Below are 24,421 nucleotides of genomic sequence, written 5' to 3'. Positions count from 1 at the left end.
CTTCAAGAGCTCCCCCTCCACCCCTTGGTTCCCCCTTTGGCTTTTCCCATACAAGGCCACTGGGCGGGGCTTCCGGGGCCAGTTGCATGACGCCACGGAGGGAGGCGTGTCCGGAGTCAGCTTCTGCTTTTTGATTGGCGGGCGCGGGTTGCACTAGTTTCCCTCTGGTCCTGGTAAACGCTGTGGGAGTGGAAGAGGAACGCAGCAGGGTGTCCCCACAGACGGCCTCGAGGCTGTGCCGCAGCCGCGCGTCCGGGGCTCCCGGGGGTACGTGCACGTAGCCGGGCACGGAGCGTGGCGAGGCTCACCCCGTTCTGCTGGGAGATGAGACCCCAGAGGGGACGCTCGCGGCTGAGGAAATGCGACCTAGCCTGGGGTGCTCACTGGAGCGTGGCTATTTCGGGCCTCTGACCTCAGCGAGGAAAGTCCCAGGAACACAGCCCCACCCACCCCTTCTCTCTCCTGGACACGCTCCACCTCTTCCCCACACCCCGAACTCAGACTCAGAAGAGTTTCGGGACAGGAATGTGCAGATCTGGTTACTAGTCCTGGAGCTGTATGACCCTGAACAGGAGTCATGCCTCTGGACCTCAGTCTCCTCATCTGCAACGTTAAGTGGTACCTGAAGTCTAACAGTAGCAATGAATGGCCAGATGAATGGCCAGTTTACAGATGAAGAAATCAAGGCAGAGAGAGGCTTGCCCAGTGCTGGACTGGCACATACTGGGTGCTCAGGAGATAGTGGTTTCTCTCTTGCCTGCCACTGGTTTGCTGTGTGGCCTGGAGCAGTTTCACTTAACCTCATTTCCCCCATCCTTTCAGCCCCAAGGTCCTGGGAACTGAGACTCCTTGAGTAATTGAGTCAGTGATGAGCTGAGACCAGACCCCACCTCCTGGTTTCCCTTCTCTGAGGTTCCTCCTACTAATGAGCTTCCTCATCCTCCCTGAGATGGCTCTAATGAGGTTGTGCCTAAGATGGCTGGGCTCCCAGAGGTTCTGGAGGGTCTTAGGACCTGCAAAGATTTACTAAAGGGTGTCCCAGGCAACCTTTATGTTCCTTGATGTTCCTCCCAAGGTTGGGTCACTCTCCTGCATAAAACCCCTCTGTGTCTCCCTATGGCCTTCAGGCTACTCAGCAAGACTCACAGGGTCCCTAGTCAGCCAACCCCTCTCCCTCTCTCCTTGCCAGGCTCTAGTCCAGGGTGGGCAAACTTTTTGACTCGAGGGCCACAATGGGTTCTTAAACTGGACCGGAGGGCCGGAACAAAAGCATGGATGGAGTGTTTGTGTGAACTAATATAAATTCAAAGTAAACATCATTACATAAAAGGGTACGGTCTTTTTTGTTTTATTTCAATAGTTTTATTCATTTCAAACATTTTAACAAGAAGAATGTAAACACTAATTATTATAATTTGAAACTTCAAAAAATGGAGGAATCATAGCACAATAACATACCTTATAGTGAAGATGGCAAAGGCAAAATAAAATTGCCTAACAAAGGAAAGGTACAAAAGCCTTTCAAATTAAACTTAAATATAATAAAATAATTTAAAACTAAAACAAATAGAAAAGAACAAAATGTGTAAACAGTAAATTAAACATTTTCTTTAGTGCAACTTGCAAATTATGCCCGGGACGTAGATGTAGATGGCAATGTAGACTGGGTTGAAAGGTTTTTGGTCTTTAAAACATCAACTTCAGTGGGAACAGTGTTGTTGGTCTCCTTTTTAGCAAATGCTCTGATACTGTGCTCTCCAGGGGCATGTCTCCCTACATCACCACGATAACGTGTCTACGCATTCCCAGGGTGATGTCGGGGGACGCGACCGCGGGCATTACAAGGAGCCTCTGGAAGATTGAGAGGTTGTTCCTTCTACTGAATGGGCAGATATAAATCCGCCCACTCAGAAGAAGGAGCTGCGGCCGTGTTTCCCGACGTTGCCATGTTAACACTGCTGCTGGTGAAGGAGCGGAGGGGAGAGCAAGAGAATCCTCTGCTCTTTCGGCTCCACGGGCCGGATAGAACAGCCGGGCTGGATCCGGCCCGCGGGCCGTAGTTTGCCCACGGCTGCCTAGTCAGAGCTGCTTTCAGCCCGCTTTCCTCTCCTCCAGGTGTGTACACAGACAGTTCCTTTCCTGCCCCATCCTCGTGCACCTGACTAACTAACTCCTCATCATTTTTTTGGGGGGGGACGTAAATCTTCACTGAGGATATTTTTCCATTAATCTTTTAGAGAGTGAGAGAGAGGGAAAGATAGAAATATCGATGTGAGAGAAACACATCGATTGGTTGTCTTCTGTACAGGTCCCAACCAGGGCCCAGGTCGGGGAGGAGCCTGCAACCAAGTTAGGCACCCTTGACCAGAATCGAACCCGGGACCCTTTGGTCCACAGGCCGGTGCTCTATCCGCTGAGACAAACTGACGAGGGCAACTCCTCATCTTTGACTGTGATGGGACAGAGCTGATCCTGACTCTTAAGATGGGTCCCTGTTCAGGTGAGGACTTGTGACTCTCGACTTTGCCTGCCCAGCTCAACCACTGCCCTTCTTGCTTCCATGCTGACCTTTCAACTACTTGAAAATGCAGGGCTCTTTCGTGCCCTGGGCATTTGTACCTGCTGTTCTCTCAGACCTAAACACTCTTCTCTTCCCGGTTTAACTCATACTCGTCCTTCAAATCTCAGTTTAGAAATCACTTCCTCCCAGAGGTGGGGGGAAGGGGTTTCTTGATCAGCCCTTCCTATGTCAAGTACACACTTTCTCACCACTATTTAATGTCTCTCACCCCTATCAGAATGTATGTTATGGGACAGTAAGGATGCCTTACCACTGTATCCCCCAGTGATGGGCACAGGGCCTGGCCCAAGATACGTTCTCAGCAGGAGTTTATCGGATAAGTGATTGAATCCTTGCTCAGTGCTTGTCAGTCTCTGCTTACCTACCTCAGTGGCAGGGAACTTACTACTTTTGAAAGAGCCTATTCCATCTGCCCTTTAGAAGGATCTCCCCAACCAATGCTCAGGAGTTTCCCTGGAACTGAGGCCCAGCATGAGAGAGTACTTTGAGGTCTTGGCGCAGAGCCAGGATCCATTCACCTGTCCTGAGGGCTCATGCAGACTCACCTGGCCCTGACAGAGCCCCTCGGCAGCAGCACTGGCCAGATCTCTCACAGCCTGGATCCACCTGTAGGCCTGGCACTTGAGACACTATCATAGCTCATATACATCTTCACCTAGGAACAGCCAATCACCTCTGGGGACAGAGACACCAGCAACCTAGTCTGGGCTGGGGGAGGCCAGGGAGGAAGCACTGGATTCTTACTGCCTCATTCAACCCCAGGCCAGCCCTGTAAGGTGGGAGATGCGATTCCCATTTTACAGATGCACAAACTGAGGTTTCTAGATGGATGCTATTTACTTGAGGTCACACAGTGGGTTAGTGGCAAAGGTAGGCTGAACTTCAAAACCCAACCTCTTTCCCTAGCCAGTTTGGCTCAGTGGATAGAGTGTCGGCCTACACACTGAAGGGTCCTGGGTTCGATTCTGATCAAGGGCAAATGCCTGAGTTGCAGGCTCCAGTAGGGGGCGTGCAGGAGGCAGCCGATCAATGATTCTCTCTTATCATTGATGTTTCTATTTCTCTCTCCTTCTCCCTTCCTCTCTGAAATCAATAAAAATATATTTTAAAAAAAAACCACACACACACACACACAAAAAAAAACACCCCGAACTCTTTCCTCTGCCCCTCAGCTTGGTGCCTCTTGTCCACCTGCCCTGCTCCAGGCCCATTCTGCCCGAACGTCCTGAAGGGTCCCATTGCTCCTCACATCTGGGTCCCACCCCCACTGGGGCCTCAGCAGCTGTACCTGGGCAGCAGCTAAGGGTTGGCTGAATGCCAGGAGCCATTCCTTCCTTTTGCTGTTGGTCATTCCCCAAAACTGCAGAGGGACCCAGACCAAAATTAGGTCAAGGAGCTGTCTTATAGACGCCAAGCTCCTGAGAGCTTGGCCACTCGTTTGCTGTATGACCTTGGCTAAGTTCCTTCCCTTCTTGGGACTTCAATTTATCACCTGTGACGGGGGCACTGATTCCTCCCCAGGGCCCCCGTGTGCCAGATTTCAGGAAAGCTGCTCACTCCAGCCGCCTCGCCCTTGAACCCTCTCACCTGAGGAATAAAGATCCCCTCCAGGGTCCCTGTGGGGGCGGAACTCCAGCGTAAACTGCACATAGCCTCGTCCTTGATGGGGGTCACCGATCCTGGGTAGGGTGGGCCCTGGGTTGGGGGGCCCGGTTTCCCCAGCTTCAGCCCCTGGCCACCTCCATCTCTCTCCCATCACGTCTGTTCCTTCTACTACCTGTGGCCTTTGCAGAGCCATTCCCCGGGGCACTCTGCCTCTCCTGCCTCTTCCTATATGTCCTCCCCTATTTTCCTCCCACTAATGTTTACCCATGCCTACTCTGTGCATAGATCACCGAACAAGCTCAGTCCTGTCCTTGCAAAGCCACAGTGAGCAGGGAGACGGACAAGGAAACCAAGTTCCAATTCATTCACCCATCCCAAATCCTGTGGCCCTCCCTGCCAAGGCCCTGACCCGTGCAGCCTGCTCTCCACACTGCAGCCTGAGCCATCTTGTTAAAACAGAGCTCAGAACATGCCTCTCTTCCGCTCAACCCCTCCCACGGCTCCCCGTCTCAGAGGAAAAGCCAGTGTCCTTGCTGTGACCTGCGAGGCCTGCATGATGTACTCATCACCGCCCACTCTCCCCTCTAAACACGCCACTCCAGCTACACTGGCTGCCTTGCTGGTTTTCAACATGCCAAGCATGCTCCTGCCTCAGGCCTTAGCGTTTGCCCTTGGTGCTGCTAGGAATGTCTTCCTCCAAGTAACCATGTGGCCTCCCTCCCTTCACTCGGTGTCTCCACCTTATTCAGAGGCCTTCCCTGGCTGCCCATCTAAATACTCCATTCCTGCCTTCTGTCCTTTTATCTGCTTTATTATTATTTTTTCTTGACACTACCAAGTGACATAATTATTTGTCTGTTCCCCTCTAGTAGTGTAAATCCCATGAGACCTCTTGGGGTTCCCAGGAGAGAGAGAAAGAAAGGGAGAGAGAGAGAGAGAGAGAGAGAGAGAGAAATACAAGGAAACTGAAAAAAGAAAAGGCAATACTAATAACCTTACTACTATAGATAATCATACTTAAAGCCTCAATAATTAAAACAACTTAATTTGGGTGCAGGAAGACACAAAGAGACCAATGGACTGGAATAGAATTCCAGAAATAGACCCAATTGTACAGAGATTTAGTATTTGATAGATTTGATAAAGATGGCATCTCAAAGTGGAGAATAGACTCTATACAGTGTTAGGACAACTAGGGAGCAACTGGGGTGGTGGGGATTAGACCTGTACTTCACATTGAGTACCAAGATAAGCTCCAAGGGATCAAAGACTTACATTTAAAAAAAATCAAAATAAAATCATAAAAGCAATAAGCAATAGAATAAAAGGGAGAATTTATCATTCTTCATGGGAGAAGTCTATGTCACAAAAGCCAAAGAGCCATTTTATTTTATTTTTTAAATACATTTTATTGATTTTTTTTTTTTTTTTTTTTTTTATAGAGAGGAGGGGAGAGAGATAGAGAGTTAGAAATATCGATGAGAGAGAAACATCCATCAGCTGCCTCCTGCACACCCCCTACTGGTTATGTGCCTGCAACCAAGGTACACGCCCTTGACTGGAATCGGACCTGGGACCCTTGAGTCCGCAGGCCGACGCTCTAGCCACTGAGCCAAACCGGTCAGGGCCCAAAGAGCCATTTTAAAAGATTGATAAAGTCAATTATATACAAATCAAAAACTTTTACATGGGTAAACACTATAAATCCAAGTCATAAGACAAATGACAAACTAGAGGAAAATATTGGCAACTCAGATCACAGATAAAGGGTCACCCATAAAAATTATTAAAAAGACTTGGAAATTCATTAAAAGGAACAACAATCTAATGGAAACAGGCATAGGATCTGAACTGAGCGTCTCCAGAAAAGTAAGTACAAATGTCTGCTAAGCATGTTGAAAAGGAGCTCGGAGTCACTGGAAAGAAATGAAAATCAGGAAAGCCACTCTGGGGTACTATTTCTTACCAGTCTGGCAAAAATCCAAAAGCTTAATAATACACTCTGTGGGCATTTCTCTTTGATTTTTATTTATTTCAGAGAGGAAGGGAGAGGGAGAGAGAGATAGAAACATCAGTGATGAGAGAGAATCATTGATCGGCTGCCTCCTCACACCCCACACTGGGGTGGAGCCCGCAATCCAGGCACAATCTCCGGCTGGGAATCGAACCATGACCTCTTGGTTCATAGGTTGATGCTCAACCACTGAGCCACGCCAGCCAGGCTCTGTGGGCCTTTCTGTAAGGAAACAGTGCTCTCACACCTGTTCTCACAGAGTACTTTCACGTATGTGAATATAAATCGATATTAAGTCCCCAAAAGAGCGTTTGGGCAAAATCTATCAAAATTATAAAAGCATCCAGATATTCTACTTCTGGGAATTTATCCTTCATATATTCTTTTTTAAAAAATTTAAATTCTTTATTGTTTAAAGTATTACATATGTCTCCTTTTCCCCCATTGACCTCTCCCTGGCCACTCCCACCCTATCCTTCATATGTTCTTGTACAAGTGAGGAATGAGGTTTATATAAAGTTGTTCTCTGCAGCACTGTTTGCAATAGCAAAAGACTGGAAACAACTCAACTGTCCATTAGTAAGGGATTAGGTTAGCTAGAGCACAGTCTGGCCATTAAATGGAATACTATGCAGCTGTGAAAAAGAATGGGGGAGATGTGTGTGTCCTGATTGGAAAAGTTCTATAAATATTAAATTTAAGAAACAAGGTGCAGAGCAGCATATGATATTTCACCTTTTGTCAGAAAGGGGGAATTATACACATATTCATAATATATTCATATATTCATAATCTTACTGATGGCAACATAACCAGTGAGTAAGAGCACAAACTCAGCCCTGGCTGGTGTTCTCAATAGTTAGAGCATCAGCCTGCAAACCGAAGGGTCGCAGGTTCGATCCCAGGCCCCGTCAGGGCGTGTGCAGGAGGCAACCAATCCATCGATGTGACGCTCTCACATTGATGTTTCTCTTTCTCTCCCCCTCTCTTTCCTTCCACTCTCTCTAAAAATCAATGGGAGAAAGTATCCTTGGGTGAAGATTAACAACAACTACAAGAAGAGCACAAACTCAGACCCAGATTGCCTGAGTTCAAATATTAGTGCACATTCTGGTACTATACTGGGTTGAACAGTGTCCCATCAAAATTCATGTCTACCTGGAACCTGTGAATGTGACCTTATTTGGAAATAGGGCCTTTGGAGATGTAATCAGTTTAGATGAGCTCATACCTGAGGTGGGCCCTAAATCCAATATGACTAATGTCCTTACAAGAAGAGGAAAATTTGGTCACAGAGTCAGACACACAGTAGAGAATGCCATAGGAAGACAGAGGCAGAGATTGGAGTGGTGCATCTGCAAGCCAAGGAATGCCAAGGATTGCTGGCCACCACCTGATTCTAGGACAGAGACATGGAACAGATTCTCCCAAGAGCCTCTTAAAGGAACAAACCCCGCCCACACCTCTGTTTTGGACTTCTCCAGAACTGTGAGAGCATACATTCCTGTTGTTGGAAACCACCCAGGTTGTGGTAATTTGCTATGACAGCTCTAGGAAACTAATACAGCTACTTAGAAGCTGTGCAATCTTGGGCAAGTCATTTAGCTTCTCTGTGCCCTCATTTCCTCACCCATAAAGTAGGGATCATAGTACTTCTCTCGTGGAGTTGAGGTTATAAGGATTAAATGAGTTAATCTTTTAAGTAACTTAGAAATTTAGAATAAGGCCTGAGACATAGTAAGTGCTATATAAATATTAACTAAATATATGCCTGTGTTTGCATAAAGAAATCTTAGAAAGACAACCAAGAAATTGGTACACGTGGTTGGTAGAAGAAACGGGATTAGGAGATGAGGGACAGATGGGAGCAAGACTTTGCAGAGCCATATATCTTTTCTTTCTGAACATATAAATATATTGTCTATTTAAAAATTATTTAAAGCCCTGGCCAGTTTGGCCCAGTGGATAGAGCGTTGGCCTGCGGACTCAAGGGTCCCGGGTTCGATTCCGGTCAAGGGCATGTACCTTGGTTTCGGGCACATCCCCAGTGGGGGGTGTGCGGGAGGCAGCTGATGGATGTTTCTCTCTCATTGATGTTTCTGACTCTCTAGCCCTCTCCCTTCCTCTCTAAAAAAAAACACACACACACACAAAAACCAATAAAACATATTAAAAAATTATTTAAAAACACAAATCATACTACTGTTCCTGCTCAAAACCCTCCAGTGGTTTCCCATCACATTTATAACAAAACCAAATGTCCTTACTGTGCTGACAAACACCCACCAGAAGGTGAGGATCTCTGTCCACAGCTCTTGGCTCATCTCCCCTCATTCACTCTCCTGTGGCCTTGAAGGTGGCCTTGCTGTTCCAGAGCCTGCCAGGCACACGCCCGCCGCAGGGCCTTTGCACTGCCTTTCCCCTCACTTCATTCGGGTCTCTGCTAACTGTCACTGCTGCAGAGGCACCTCTCACCTAAAATAAAAGCAACTCGATCCCAGTTGCCACAGGCTCTATCCCCTTCCCTGCTTTACTTTTCTTCAAAGCAGGTATCCCCTTGACATATCTGTGGTCTCCTCCACTTCTGAGTTCCATGGGAGAGGGACTGTGTCTGTCTTGTTCACAGCTGTATCTGCAGTCCTAACACAGAGCTTGGCACATTCAATAAATAGCTGTTGAATGAATGGATGAAACGAGATAATATATGCAAGGTGCTTAGCATGGTGCCTGGCACTCCCTTTCCCTCCCCTCCCCTCCCCTCCCCTCCCCTCCCCTCCCCTCCCCTCCCCTCCCCTTCCCTTCCCTTCCCTCCCCTTCCCTCCCCTTCCCTCCTCTTCCCTCCTCTTCCCTTCCCTTGGACATCTTCACTCTCTTCGTATCCCATCCCCACCAGGAACACCTCCCATGTGACCATACGGGTGCCTTCTCTCAGGACCTCGTTTCTCATCCAGTGGTACTCTCTCATCTCCAAGTGACCTTCATACTCAGCGGTTGACCTGGGATGTGACTTGTCTCTCCTATTGGACAGTGGTTCCCCGGTGCAGGAACTGTGGGAACTGCGGTTCGGCCTTGCTCTGGCTAACTCCTTTCCCAGGGCTCAGCCTGTGGGGCTACCCACAGGGACCACTGTGTCATTTCCTGACTCTGGTAAGGCATTCCAGGCTTGTTCCCCGTCTCTGTCAGTAAGTTCCTTCTTCAGTCTAACTGAAATCATTCTTGCGACAATAAAGAATGTTTCCTTTTAGTGCCTTAGGGCTGCGGACAGGGTGGTTGGCCAGTTCTTCCTATCAGCTTTTGTTGCTTGTCAGGGACTTGGGGGTGGGCCCTCACCATGGAGTCTTCAGTCCAGGCTCTCAGGCAGAGCCACGCTGGCCAGCTGCTCAGCGGGAAAGATATCTCCTTCAGGTAGCTCAGAGGATCTCAGCAGGCCTCCAAGGGCTGCCAGCACCTGGTGCATCAGGTTGTTGGGGGCCAGACCCAAGGTGTGGTGGGAACTGTTGTGGTAGTTAATGAACCTGGATGAGGGAAAAGATGAACACCTGTGACCTTGACCACCTCGATCCCACCTCTCCCTTCTTTTTCTTTTTTTAACCATTTGTACGCCATAAGCCTCTATAGACGCAAGCGGCGGACCTTTTTAATTAAATTCAAAATATCGTGGCAGTTAACTGGTTAAGTATATATATTTTTTAAAAAAAATATATTTTATTGATTTTTTTACAGAGAGGAAGGGAGAGGGATAGAGAGTTAGAAATATCGATGAGAGAGAAACATCGATCAGCTGCCTCCTGCATACCTCTTACTGGGGATGTGCCCACAACCAAGGTACATGCCCTTGACCGGAATCGAACCTGGGACTCTTCAGTCCACAGGCCGAAGCTTTATCCACTGAGCCAAACCGGTTAGGGCTGGTTAAGTATATTTTTATTGATTTCAGAGAGGAAGGGAGAGGGAGAGAGAGATAGAAACATCAATGATGAGAGAGAATAATTGATCAGCTGCCTCCTGCACACTCCCCATTTCTTAGGGGACCAAGCCCACAACCCGGGCATGTGCCCTTGACCGGAATCGAACCCGGGACCTGTCAGTCCACAGGCCAACATTTTATCTACTGAGCCAAACCGGCTAGGGCCCACCTCTCCCTTTTTAATTCATCCATTCATTCACTCAGCCTTTCAGAGTAAAAGTCAGGAGCCTACTATGTGCCAGCACCTACTAAGTGCTCTTGCATTCTCTAATCTTGCTTTCCCTGTCTATAAAATGGGGCTAATAGTACCCAACTTACATGGTCATTGTGAAGATTAAATGAGTTTATTCTATATAATAAAAGGCTAATATGCAAATTGTCTCCTCGACCAGGAGTTCGACCAGTAGTTCAACTGGGAGTTCAACCAGGGGGCGGGGCTGGCCGGACCCCACCCATGCATGAATTTGTGTACCAGGCCTCTAGCTAGCATAATACTTGGCTGATTGCAAATACTCAATAAACATGTTTTAATTTAATCAACACTGAGGGATGCCAGCTCTGGGCTAAGTTCTCCTCAGGGGTGCAGTGGGAAAGGCAGATATAAAGCAGATGTTTATAAAATAAACATCCCAGCTCCACCTTGTCCCCAAATAAGCAACTGGGTATTTGGGGACAAGGTGGAGCTGGGACCCCACCTGCCTGCTGCTCTGCTGGGTGGCCTTGGGGAAGGCACACCCTCTCTAGTCCTGCCAGGGAGAAGACAAAAGTTAGGATGGGGTCTGATGCCTAAAAGCAAGGCAGGATAGGAGTAAGGACTTGGGGATGAGCCAGCAGGCCCTGCTTTTCAATCTCACCTCTGCCAGATCCTTCCAGCATGACCTAGGGCAGTGGTTGGCAAACTCATTAGTCAACAGAGCCAAATATCAACAGTACAACGATTGAAATTTCTTTTGAGAGCCAATTTTTTAAAACTTAAACTTCTTCTAACGCCACTTCTTCAAAATAGACTCGCCCAGGCCGTGGTATTTTGTGGAAGAGCCACACTCAAGGGGCCAAAGAGCTGCATGTGGCTCGCGAGCTGCAGTTTGCCGACCACTGACCTAGGGCAAGCCCTCCCCACTCCAAACCTCAGTTTCCTCCCCTGAACAGAGGGGATCATCACATGAGGGGGCAGGTTGGTTGTGAGGATGCAAGAAGAGAACAGATGGCAAATTTGAGGTGCTGAGCCCTCTGGGGGAGCAGTGCCCGTCCCAGCCCACCTGAGGCTGTGGAGGAATTTCATCCACAGCAAGGGGGGCCTGGAGCTGGAGCTGCGAGGTCCTCCTTGCCTCTGTAGCTCCTCTCACGCGAGTGGCTATCGTGCTAGGTGAGGCTGAAGACCCAGCACCTGGCCTTTGCCGGGTCCCAAGAAGTCTGCTACGGGGTTCGCCAGATGTGCTGCGCCTCGGCCTGTCTTGCGTGCAAGCACATATGAGGGTGAGGGGTACAGGGACCCCTGGAATATCACATCCGCTCCAATCCTGGGCCAGAGGGGACTGGATAGACAGGGCAGGGCCTCGGCCCTGCTCAGTAATTGAGTCACTACATTCTTGGACAAGTAACTCAGGCTCCTAAGCCTCAGTTTCCCTCTCTGTAAAGTAGGGACAATAAGATTGACCTGGAGAGCCTTTCAGAATTAACCTGTCCCATTCGCTAGCTTGTGGTCCATTCCTTAATGCTCTCGCCCTTCCCTGGCCCTGGTGAAGTTACAAGTGAGGTGATTTCTGCCACTTTACTTAGTTTCTCCTTCAGACTTGGGGGATTCTGAGGGTAGAGCTGTGTCTCTTCAGACGCGGGGCAGGGCTATGTCTCTTCCATATGTTCCAAAGGTTGGTATTATCTCACATTGACTGTGTTCAGTAATACCACACAACAGGCACTTCACACACATCATCTCTGTGTATCATATAACATCGATTTTATCAATATACTCACTTTACAGATGAAGAGACTGAGGCCTAGTACTTGTCCAATGTCACCCAGACAGTAGAGGGAGGAGTCGGGAGTTGCCCAGAGAGGGTGGTGTCAGTCAGTTCGGGTAGGCCGTGGGCCAAACCCCAGCTTTTTCACTCATTCACTAGCTGTGTGAACTTGGGCAAGTCTGGAGCTCTCTGGCCTGTTTCCCAACCCCTATAACAGGAAGAATGACTCTACTTCACAGGGAGATAACACATGCAGAATGTCTAGAATAGGGCCTGGTACACAGTAAGTGCTCGATAAAGGATGTTCCCTCCTCCCCTCCTTCATTCCCTCCTCCGGTAGGGCCTCCAGGCCTGGGCGTATGCGAGGGCAGGCTGGCCTCGCTGTCTCAGAGACAATATTTGTGTTCCCTGCACTCATACTAATAACGCCTGGGGGACTGCTGCCCCCACCCAGAGTATCTCCATTCCCAGGAAGCCTCAGTCGGCTGCGGGAGGACGGGGAGGGGATAGTCTCCAGTCCGATGGAGACACAGTCCAATCAGAGAGCGGAGATACTGGCCCCAGGCCTGACACTGAGTGAGAAACCACAGCATTGTGCCACCTCATTGCACAGGCTGTGTTGGTGGGGTGTGGACACCAGAGGCAGAAGTGTTGGTGCTCTGGCAGGGAGGGTGTCTGGGGCTCTGTCCCGTGTAGAGTGAGCTGCTGGGGTCACTCACCTTTTGGAAGATGGAACGGGTCATGTGCGCAGCAACTGGAGATGCTGGCATAGTGCAGCTGGTACTTGTTGAAGTGACAGCCCCTTAGGTAGCTAAAGCTATGCATGGTGGAACAAACAGGAATTGTACCCTGGGGCCCGAGGCCACCCAGTGTTGGCACATGCTCTTCCGCCCACCACCTACTGACACCCTCTCCAACCCTGAGCACTCCTGGCCCCCACGGGCCTCAGATCACACGGGCTGCAGCGGTTACCAGCAACCACTGAGGCAGGGTAGGTTCCCCCTCCCCAACGGGGCTCCCATCCTCAGCAAAAAGCAAGCCCCCACCAAAGCAGGAGGGACTGCAGCTAGACTGCAAAGAGACCCTGGAAGCACAGGGCTCTGTGCTGGCATGTTCCCTGCTTCAGCTGGGCCTCCATTCTTGGGAGAGGGCTGCTGAGAAAGGAAAGGGGGTCCTGCCCAGAAGCAGGGCGATGGCCAAGGTAAGCTGACCCTTATCTGGAAGCCCCAGAACGCAGGCAGGATGTTTCACCAGTGCCGGCTTCTCCTTGGTGGCAACAGGAGTCATTGGCCCCCAAGGCCATGGTCACCGCACCACCTTTAGTCCATACACAAGGACTGCTTATGGCTTACCTGGAGGGTGAGGGCCTGCCCTGGGGGCAGGAGAGAGCATGAGATGGATTCCCAGAGACCCCCACCCCCATCCCAGAATCCTTGGACTGAAGACTCGGGGTTAAAGGGGGCTCTCTGGGCAGCCTCCAAGGCCACACCCCAACCCAGCACCATTCTCACCCACCTCTGGAATATTGTAGCCCACCCTGTAAAAGACTCCAACCCCCTCTGAAGTAATCCTGTTCCCTCTGAAATAATCCAGGTCCCCCCAGAAGACTTTACCTCCATAATATTCCAGCCTCCCTCTGAAGTTCTCTATATCCTCCTCAATAATGTCGCGCCTGCTGAAATAAGCAGGCCCTCAGCGAATTCCGTAGCCCCCACTGTACACTACTCCAATCATCTCGGAAGGACTCCAGCCCCTGCTGTGAAACTCCACTCCACCATTAAACTCCAGCTCAACTTTAAAATGTGTACTCCGACTTTTCCACTCCAGGCCTTGAGATATGCCAATACCCATCATACTCTGCACCCCACTTTAACACTCCAGCCCTCACTCCCACGATAGTCCTCCACCCCCAGGGAAAATCCTCCAGCCCCACATTGATGCTCCAGCACCTCTGTAATGCTCTGTCCTGCCTGGAGGGGAAGATGGACTCCTAGGCCTGTCCAGAGCACACTGTGATAGCACTCAATTCTTCTCCCGCTGGTTCCCATGTCCCCCTGGGCTTCAAATGGCTCCTAGACATCAGTGTAAGGAAGCATCAACACCCATGGCAAAGGGAGGCTGTGAGATGACCCCCTGGCTTTCTCACGGTACTCCCAGCCTGGCAGAGTTCCCACTAGAAACCTTCTCCCTGACCTCAGGATAAGAGCCTCCTAAGCAGAAGCATGGTAGTAGTACCCAAAGGTTGGGAGCACCCACGCCTTGAGGGATGGCATACCCCTGACCTGCCAGGTGGACTTGTCAGCCACCCAGAGGCAGTCCCACAGGCTCAATCAGCCCCAGCACTCGGGCAGTTTCCCCACTGTCCTGCTCTGAGACGCCTGTCCTGTGGTGCCATGGTCTGTGGAGAAAACGGTAGCCAGGCCAAGGCCAAGCAGCCTCTGTTCAAGGAACATGGTGACCCATCAGGGCCTCTGAGTCATTAGGGAGTAGAGCTGGGCCCTGGGAATGGCTTGAGAGGGGCCGACCTGACCTACTTTGTGCTTGTCCAAGTGCCACCCACTGGATCACCCTTATGGGAGGGTGAGTGTAGGCAGAGCCTAGCAAGTCCCTGAGCGCACCATGGCTTCCTGGGAGGGGATCTTTTTCTTTTTTTTTTTTTTTTAAATATATTTTATTGATTTTTTACAGAGAGGAAGGAAGAGGGATAGATAGTCAGAAACATCGATGAGAGAGAAACATCGATCAGTTGCCTCCTGCACACCTCCCACCGGGGATGTGCCCGCAACCAAGTTACATGCCCTTGACCGGAATCGAACCTGGGACCCTTCAGTCCGCAGGCTGACGCTCTATCCACTGAGCCAAACCGGTTCTGGCGGGAGGGGATCTTAATGGGTTCTGCCAGCAGAAGGAATTAGGTCCCAAGCCCAGCTCTGCTGTGTTACTTTAGGCAAATCACTTTCCCTCTCTGAGCTGCATTGTCTTTGCCTTTGAAACAGAGTAATAGCCCTTACCTTGCCCCTTACCAGTTTTCTTCAAGGCTCAAAGAAGAGAGTGGTTGTAGAATGAATCTTTCATCTGACAAATATTTATTGAGTGCCAGGTCTGCTTTAGATGTAGACATAATGTATTTTATCATTTCTCCCTGCATCAATCAGCTTATGGAGGAACTAGGCAGGGGTCCTCAAACTTTTTAAACAGGGGGCCAGTTCACTGTCCCTCAGACCATTGGAGGGCCGGACTATAGTTTAAAAGAAAAACTATGAACAAATTCCTATGTGCACTGCGGGCCTGGGACGAGTTGGCTGCTAAGCAGGACAGGCAGCGGCACCCAGCGGGCCGGATAAATGTCCTCAGCGGGCCGCATGTGGCCTGCGGGCCGTAGTTTGAGGACCCCTGAACTAGGGTATGGAGTGATGATGGGAAAGAGTCTAAAACTCCTGATCAGCCCTAGCCAGTTTGGCTCAGTGGATAGAGCATTGGCCTGCAGACCAAAGGGTCCCCGGTTTGATTCCGGTCAAGGACACATACCTTAGTTGCAGACTTCTCCCCGGCCCGAGCCCTGACCAGGGCCCGTGCAGAAGGCAACCAATTGATGTGTTTCTCTTGCATCGATGTTTCTATTTTTTCCTCTCTCTTCCACTCTCCCTAAAAGTCAATGGAAAAATATCCTCAGGTGAGGATCAACAACAACCACAAATAATACTAAAAAAATTTAGTATGATTGAGGCTGTGGGACTGATCAGACCTCCCTCCCTGGCTCCTGACCACTTTTTGTACACCTGCCATGTACGAGGTACTTTCAAAGCCAACATTTTCTTTACTCCTCATTCTGGGAGACAAATATTACTGTTCCGGTTTTACTGATGTGGAAACTATAGCCTAGAGTTGTTAAGTCACTTGCCTAAGATAACGAAGTTAGCAACCTGTGGGGCCTAAATTTAGATCACACTGCCTTTGACAAGAAAGATGTCAGAGCATCACTATAATCCTCTTCCACCTTCACCTCCCGCCCCCTGGCTCCTGTGCTGTGGGTAAATGAGCCAGGTCTGTTACTAGGGGCCCTGGCCGGGGGTGGGGGGGTGGGGGGGCTCAGCCTGTACCAACCTGTTCTCCGGGAGTCCCCAGTCTGATAGAGGGCAAGAGAACTGGACTCCAAGCAGAACTGGAGGTTCAACAGGCCTCCTAGGGCATCCTGTCCTACTCTGTCCTTACGCAGATCAGGAAACAGAGGCCCGGAGATGGGCAGACATCTGCTCAAGGTCACACCATCAGAGGCCCTGCCTCTTACGCAGGTGAAGTCTTGCCTGCCCATAATAGGAAAAGGTTGATAAAGACCCCCTGGTGGTGCAGACAAGAAATGCTCAAGGTTCAGAGAAAATACTACTGGCCTAAAAGACTGAGCCTAGGCAAAAAAAAAAAAAAAAAAAAGGGGGGGGGGTGGGGTGGCGGGCTGCTAACCGGTTTGGCTCAGTGGATAGAGTGTCGGCCTGCAGACTGAAGGGTCCCAGGTTTGATTCTGGTCTAGGGCATGTACCTTGGTTGCAGGCACATCCCCAGTAGGGGGTGTGCAGGAGGCAGATGATCGATGTTTCTCTCTCATCGATGTTTCTAACTCTCTATCCCTCTCCCTTCCTCTCTGTAAAAACATCAATAAAATATATTTTAAAAAGGGGGGCGGGCAGAAGGCAGGGGAACCTCTGGGAAAAGGGTTGGTGTGGGGCTTGTGATGTGTATCACCACGGAGGCCCATGCTCTGCCCATACATGAGGTCAGTCCTTGTGGCTCTCTGCTTGCTCACCTCCTGAGACCAACCATTCTGCTGCTCATTGGTTCTGAGGACTGCAGTTCTTCCTGCTCCTGAGCTGAAATTCCGCCGGCCTGAGCCTCCACCTGCTGGTCATTCTGCTGTCTGGGATCCCAGAAGGAGTGTCATCCCTGGCCCCAGAGCCACGGAGATGGAGGGGGCGGGGGAGGGGATGTCTATCACAGATCTCACCTGTGGTCAATCTCCTATTCAGAGCCTCCTCTGGTTAGTCAACCCTCTCACCCAAGCAAAGTTTATTCCTTCTTTCATTCCTGTTTTCAAACAGCACCTATCAAGCACCTACTAGGTGCCAGGTGCTTGCAAAGTGCTGGTAGATTAAGCAACAAAATCCCTGCCTACAGGAGTTGAACGTTTAGGAGGGAGAGAAAAAACACACACTGACTAATACACACAATGATAGCTGGGTTTTTCTCTCAAAAATATCTAACCAAGGTTTACATGTTGCATTTGGTGGTGATGTCTCTTTGTTGTCTTTCAATATAGCAGAGTCATTCCCATTCTGCCTTTTATTTTTTTTAAATGACAACTTTGTAAAGTGACCTGGCCAATTGTGTTTTAGAATGTTCCACATGAACAGGGGAGTCTGAAGGTTCCCTCATAGTGTCACTCACCTCACTCCTCTAAACCCGGGGTCTCTTGTCACTGGAAGTTAGGTCGAGAGCAGGGGCTGGCAAACTTCTGTAAATGACCAGAAGTAAATATTTTTAGCTTACAGATCATACTGTCTGTGTTGCAACTACTTGGCTCTGTCATTGTAGCATGACAGCAGCAGCCATAGGCAATATGTAAATGGAGCATGGCAGTGTTTCAATACAACTTTATTTATAGACATTGAAATTTGGATACACATAATTTTCATATGCCACTCAATATTTTTTGTTTGTTTTTTTGTTAATCCTCACCCAAGGATTGTTTTCCATTGATTTTTTTTTTTTTTTTTTTTTTTTTTTTTAGAGAGAGTGAAAGGGAGGGGGAGAGACAGAGAGAGAAACATTGATGTGAGAGAGACACATCAATTGGTGGTGTGTCCCCCCACCGCCCGCATGCACCCCAACTGGGCCAGAGCCTGCAACCAAGGTACGTGCCCTTGACTGGAATCGACCTTCAGTCCACTGGCTGACACTCTATTCACTGAGCCAAATCAGCTAGGGCTGTCACTCAATATTATTCTTCCGTTGATTCTGTGAACCATTTAAAAAATGTAAAAACCATTTTGGCTCACGGGCTGCACAAAAACAGGCAGAGGGCCATAGTGACCCATAATTTGCTGACAGCAGTTACAGCACATCTCTCCGCTGGAAAGGAGAGAGCCTCTTTGCAGATACCCGATCAGTGGGGCCGTGCTCCTTCAGCACCAGGTGCAGTTCTCGTCTTTAACACCTTTCGTCTCGCCCTGGCACTTGGCTCAGTGGATAGAGCGTTGGCCTGTGGACTAAAGGGTCCCAGGTTTGATTCTGGTCAAGCGCACATGCCTGGGTTGCAGGCTCCATCTCCAGTGTGCGTGCGTGTGTGTGTGTGTGTGTGTGTGTGTGTGTGTGTGTGTGTGTGTGTGTGGCAGGGGGAGGTTGCAGGAGGCAGCAGATCCATGATTCTCTCTCATCATGGATGTTTCTATCTCTCTCTCCCTCTCCCTTCCTCTCTGAAATCAATAAAAATATATTTAAAAACAAACAAAAACTATTTCACCTAGTGGTTTTGGCATCTGCTATGCACTGAATCGTGTTGCCCCCAGAATCTATGCTGAAGCCCTAACTCCCAATATGACTGTATTTGGAGATAGGGCCCTTCTGGAAATAATGAAGGTTAATAAGGTCGTGCAGGTGGGGCTCTAATCTCATCAGATGGGTGTCCTTATGGGAAGAGACAGCAGAGAGTTGGTTCTCTCTCTGCCATCGAGAAGGTGTCTTCTACAAGCCAGGCCGAGAAGCCAACCCGGCCAGAACTTGATCTGGGACTTCTAGCTTCCAGAACTTATTCCTGTGAGTAATAAATGTTTGTTGTTTGCCTCGCCCAGTCTATGGTACATTGATGATTTTTGCCTAAATCAGTGATCTAACTGGGGCTGCAAAATGGAGTTTTTCTAGTTCTCACATTCCTTCTAGTGGGTTAGCTGGCATTTTTCTACAAGAAAACAAAACAAAACAAAAAAACCCCAAAACTTTCCCTCATCAATTAGAGATGAACCTAACTACAGTTCCTCACAAAAATGCAGGATACATGCTTCATTCTCTAAGGGAAGGTTTTTGTTTTTTCTCTTTAAATGAAAATATCTAGAACCTGTTCGTATGCTGAGGGAATAATTCCATGGAAAGGATGGTGCAGGAGAGGGAGTTACAGAAGGTGTGAAGTCCACAAAAGGTGAGAGGATTCGGAGTGCAAGTGGGGAGGAGGAGAAGAGGTGGGAATTTAGGGGACAGAAGGAAGGGTGTGAACTGGTCATCTGGGCAGACAGAGGGCCAGCTTACTAAAACACTGCCCTGAAAAGAACACACAAAAACCTGGCCAGTTGTGGGCTCGATCCCCGAGGGGGCAGGGGGCGTGCACGATGGATGATGTTCTTTTCTCATCGATGTTTCTATCTCTCTATCCCTCTCTTCTCTCTCTAAAAATCAATAAAAACATTGAAAATAAAGAAACTGCCCTGAAGGATTTTTGAGCTTGGCTAGTGTACTTTTTAAAACCCTCATCAGAGGATGTTTTACTGATTTTAGAGAGAGGAGAAGGGCAAGAGAGAGAGAGAAAGAGAGACGCATTGATCTGTTGCCTCCCTTATCACCCCCACTGAGGATCATACCAGAGGCCTCGGTGTGTGCCTGACTGGGAATCAAACTGCAGCCTTTGGTGTACAGGACGACACTTCAACCAACTGAGCCACACGGACCAGGGCCTGGCTAGTGTCCTGAGGCGGGGAGTTGTGAGCATGTCTGCATGCACGTAGTTTTCTCCTCCCTCCAGCCCAGAGGAGGTGGCTGGTTGGATTGCTGCAGACCGGGGGCTTTCCAGGTGAGCAAGCCAGAGCAGAGGGAGGCAAGCAGTGCAGGGTCTTTTTGAAGGAGGACTATATGGAGTGACAACAGAAACTAGGCTGGTTAAAAACAGGAGCGAGCCCTAGCCGGTTTGGCTTAGTGGATAAAGTATCGGCCGGCAGACTGAAGGGTCCGGGGTTTGACCCTGGTCAAAGGCACGCACCTCGGTTGAAGGCTTGATTCCCAGCTCTCGTTGGGGCACATGCAGGAGGTAACCAAATCAATGAGTCTCTCTCACATCAATGTTTCTCTCTCTAGCTCTGTCTCTTCTTCTCCCTTCTATTCTCTATTAAAAAACATTTAAAAATATATATATATCCTCCTATATAATAAAGAGGGAATATGCTAATTGACCATCACTCCATCACAAAGATGGCTGCACCCACAGCTGAGGCCAAGTTCCCATAATGAGCCTTAACAAGCAATCAGCAGGGACCTGAGGCTATGCCCTCCCCCACCCCCATGGGGCTTGATGGGGGACCTTAGGCCACGCCCTCCACCAGGTGAGGCTTGACAGGGGACTTCAAGCCGCGCCCCCCACCCCAGCACCAGGCCAGGGGACCTCAGACTGCACCCCCAGCCCAGCGGGTCTTGACAGGGGCCCTCAGGCCGCGCCCCCCACCCAGCAGGGCTTGACAGGGGATCTCAGGCCATGTCCCCCACCTGGTGGGGCTTGATGGAGGACCTCAAGGCACACCCCCCGCCCCGGTCTGGGCTGGGGGACCTCAGGCCATGCCCCCTGTCCTGGTGCTGGGCCAGGGGACCTGAGGCTACGCCCCCTGCCTGGCAGGGCTTGACAAGGGTGGGACTGGCCGGGTCTGGATCTAGCCCAATGGGGGGGCCGGCTGGGTCTGGGTCTCACACGATTTTGAGGTGCATGTGGGTGGGCGGGGACTTGACTCTGGGTCCCGTGGTGTGCCCCAGACTCTGACAGGAGGAAGGTTTTCATATACATTTTACTAATTTTCTTTCATCTCTGACACTTATATTATAGAGAAAGGGCAAATAGCAATATTAAATTATTTCCTCTAATTAATCCCCTTTTAATGTGCATGAATTTCGTGCACTGGGTCACTAGTATATATATAAAATGCTAATATGCTAAGTGTCTGGCAGTTCAACCATTTGGCAGTAACTATGACATGCACTGACCACTAGGGAGCAAATGCTCAATACACAGGCATGGAAACAGGGAACAGACTGATGAATCTCAGAAGGAAGAGGGGAGGGGGAGAGCAGAAAGAGATTAACCAAAGATCTTCCTTTTTAAAAAAAAATATTTTTTTTATTGATTTCAGAGAGAGGAAGGGAGAGATTGAAACATCAATGATGAGAGAGAATCATTGATTGGTTGCCTCCTGCACACCCCCTACTGGGGATCAAGCCCGCAACCTGGGCATGTGCCCTTGACCGGAATCGAACCCGGGACCCTTCAGTCTGCAGGCCGACGCTCTATCCATTGAGCCAAACCAGATAGGGCAACCAAAGATCTTATATGCATACTAGAGGCCCAGTGCATGGATTCATGCACTGGTGGGGTCCCTCAGCCTGGCCTGCACCCTCTTGCAATCCAGGACCCCTCAGGGGATGTTGGACTGCCAGTTTCAGCCCAATCCCTGAAGGCCAGGCCAAGGGACCCCACCAGTGCACAAATCTGTGCACCAGGCCTCTAGTGTTTATATATATAAAAAAAAAAGAAGTGAGAGCAGGAGAGTAATGGCTAGATGGGAAATGGATGGGAGGTCTCAGCCAGCTTGCTGGGCTTTGATTTTTGGTTTTGGTATCAGTTTTCAAAATTGATTTAACACGTTAAGTGCCCAGCCTATTTTGTCTTCCAGATGGAAAGTATAGTGCCAGTCACCGGTGACTGACTGGGCGCTTAACCTGTTAAACAAGCATGTAAGCATGGAGGTAGAAAGGGTCGTGGAGGCCCGTCCTGTAGCCTTTTTGCCCTGTGCCCACCATCACCTGTACCATAAAGGGAGTGAGTGCCACATCGAGGACAAGGACAGGACCTGATTCCTATCTGAGCCCCCAGTACCCAACCTGGCACAGAGTAGTGACAGGGAAGGTTTGAGGTTTCATTGAATGAATGAAGGATAGCAAACACTTATGGCACTTACTAGGTGCCAAGCACTAGTCTAGTAGCTCATTGATTTCTCTCAAGACTCCTGTGAAGAGGGGTCAACTATTATCCCTACTTTAACAGATGAGGAAACTGAGGCACAGAAAGGTAAAATAATTTGTCCAGGGTCGTTGATCTAGAAAAAGGCCGAGTCCATGTTCCTAACCACCAGGTTATTCTAAATGGAGAAATACGAGTCAGGATCTCCCTGCCCCTCCCTCTGCTCAGAACTCACCATGGCTCCCACTTCTCTCAGTAAAAGCCCAAGTCCTCACCAGAAAGGGGCTCTGGGGTCTGGGCCCACCTTGTGGACCCTCTGACCCTGTGCCTCCTGCTCTCCCCTCTCCACCCGCTCTAGCCATCCCCGACCCTCAAAGACACCAGGTGCGCTCCCACCTCAGGGCCTTGGCACTGGCTCTTCCCTCCGCCTGGATGCCCTTCCACCAGATCCCGGGTGGCTCGGGCCATCATGTGCAGTTCCTTCATCTTCAAGGGTCATAAATATCACCTACAGAGACAAAAAAAAAAAAAGAGTCAGGATCTCTGTCCAGAGTGATGCCAGGTTTCTCGAGGTCAGAGCCCTGGTCTGGTCGAGAGATCCAGAGACAATAAACAATGAACTGAAAAATATACAATTCTAGATTATGACAACTGTCATGACGGAGACAAACTGAGTGCCAAGAACAAGAATGGGCAGATTTCCTTAGTTGGGGTGGTCAGGGAAGGCTTCTCAGAGGAGGTGGCAAAGGATAGAAAGGAACCAGTACTGTGAAGAGCAAGGAACAGTATCTTAGGATGAGGGAACAGAAGGCCTTGGGGCAAACATTCAATGTATTCTAGGAACTGAAAAGGATTCCAATGGCTGAAAAGGAAGATGGCCCAGTGGCACTGGAGAGGTGGGCAGGGACACAAGACATGGCAAGGTGTTTGGATTTTATTGTTCTTTTTTATTGTTTTATTTTATTTTAATTACACAAGCAAAGTGGGAGGTAAGTCATTAGAGAGTTTTAAGCAATTGGGTTCAAATTAATTTATTTTAGAGAGAGGAAGGGAGAGGGAGAGAGAAACATTGATTTTTTGTTGTTCCACCTATTGATGCACTCATGACCCAGGATTGAATACCCAACCTTGGCACATTGGGACGATGCTCCAACTAACTGTGCTACATTTAAAAAATGTAGGTTTTAATTGATTTTTTTAGAGACAGAGGAAGGAAGAGGGAGAGAGAGACAGAAACATCAATGATGAGAAAGAATCACTGATTGGCTGCCTCCTGCATGCCCCACACTGGGGATCAAGCCTGCAACCTGGGCATGTGCCCTGACTGGGAATCGAACCATGACGTCCTGGTTCACAGGCTAACGTTCAACCACTGAGCCACGCCAGCTGAGCCCAGTTTGTATTTTTAAAGCAGAAGCAGTTTTGTTCCTCGGTCCATTTGCTTATTTAGTCATTGATTCTTGAACTTCTTCATTTATTCTTTGATTCTTTCTTATTTTTTATTGATTTTAGAATGGGAGGAGAGAGAAAGAAAATATCAATTTGTTGTTCCACTTACTTATGCATTCATTGGTTGCTTCTTGTATGTGCCCTGACCAGAGATCAACCCCAAAACCTGGCATATTGGGACGATGCTCTAACGAAGTTACCCGGCCAAAGCCAGTTCCTTCTTTAATTCTTACCTTCGGTTATTTGTGTTCATTGGACTTCCATTTGTTCACTTGTGAATTCCTTTGTTCCTGAATAATTCATGCATTTCCATGCCTAAAGAGCCTGTGACTGTGCCCGACCCCGCATGGGCACTGGGGGCATTGATAAGAGCCAGACCCAGTCCTTGCCCTTGAGGAAAGCATATTCCACACCCCACATCCTACGAACCAGTTGGCACCCTAAGATGGTGCTGAGTGTTCTGGGCATGGGGTGGCAGTCAAGGAAGGAGGACGACAAGGCTTGGTGACCGGATCTGCATGGTGCTTGTGACAGTAGCCAGAGGTCAACTGGCGGAGAGAATTTGGGTAAGGCCTGTCCCGGTCTGGTCCTCAGTTCTCCGGCAGCAAAAGGTATTGGTGGGGCGGGGGGGGGGGAGGGGGGGAGGGAGCGCTCCAGTGACAGAGGAAAGCCCCTCTTAACCTCAAATGCAGCGATTCTAAAAGAGCAGGTGCTTCTGGAGGGAGGAACCTGCCCCTCTGGAGGGAGCCGTGGGGAAGGCTGTGCTGCAAGTTGGGGTCTGCGGAGAGGAGCTGGGGTGCAGGGACAGGGCTGGGCCGACCCTCGGTAGCCAGGGGAGGCGGGAAGTGGGGGCGGGCGGGCCTGGGAT

The sequence above is a fragment of the Plecotus auritus genome, assembly GCF_963455305.1.
Source record: "Plecotus auritus genome assembly, chromosome: 2".
Lineage (NCBI taxonomy): Eukaryota > Metazoa > Chordata > Mammalia > Chiroptera > Vespertilionidae > Plecotus > Plecotus auritus.
This window is presented reverse-complemented; position numbering follows the sequence as displayed.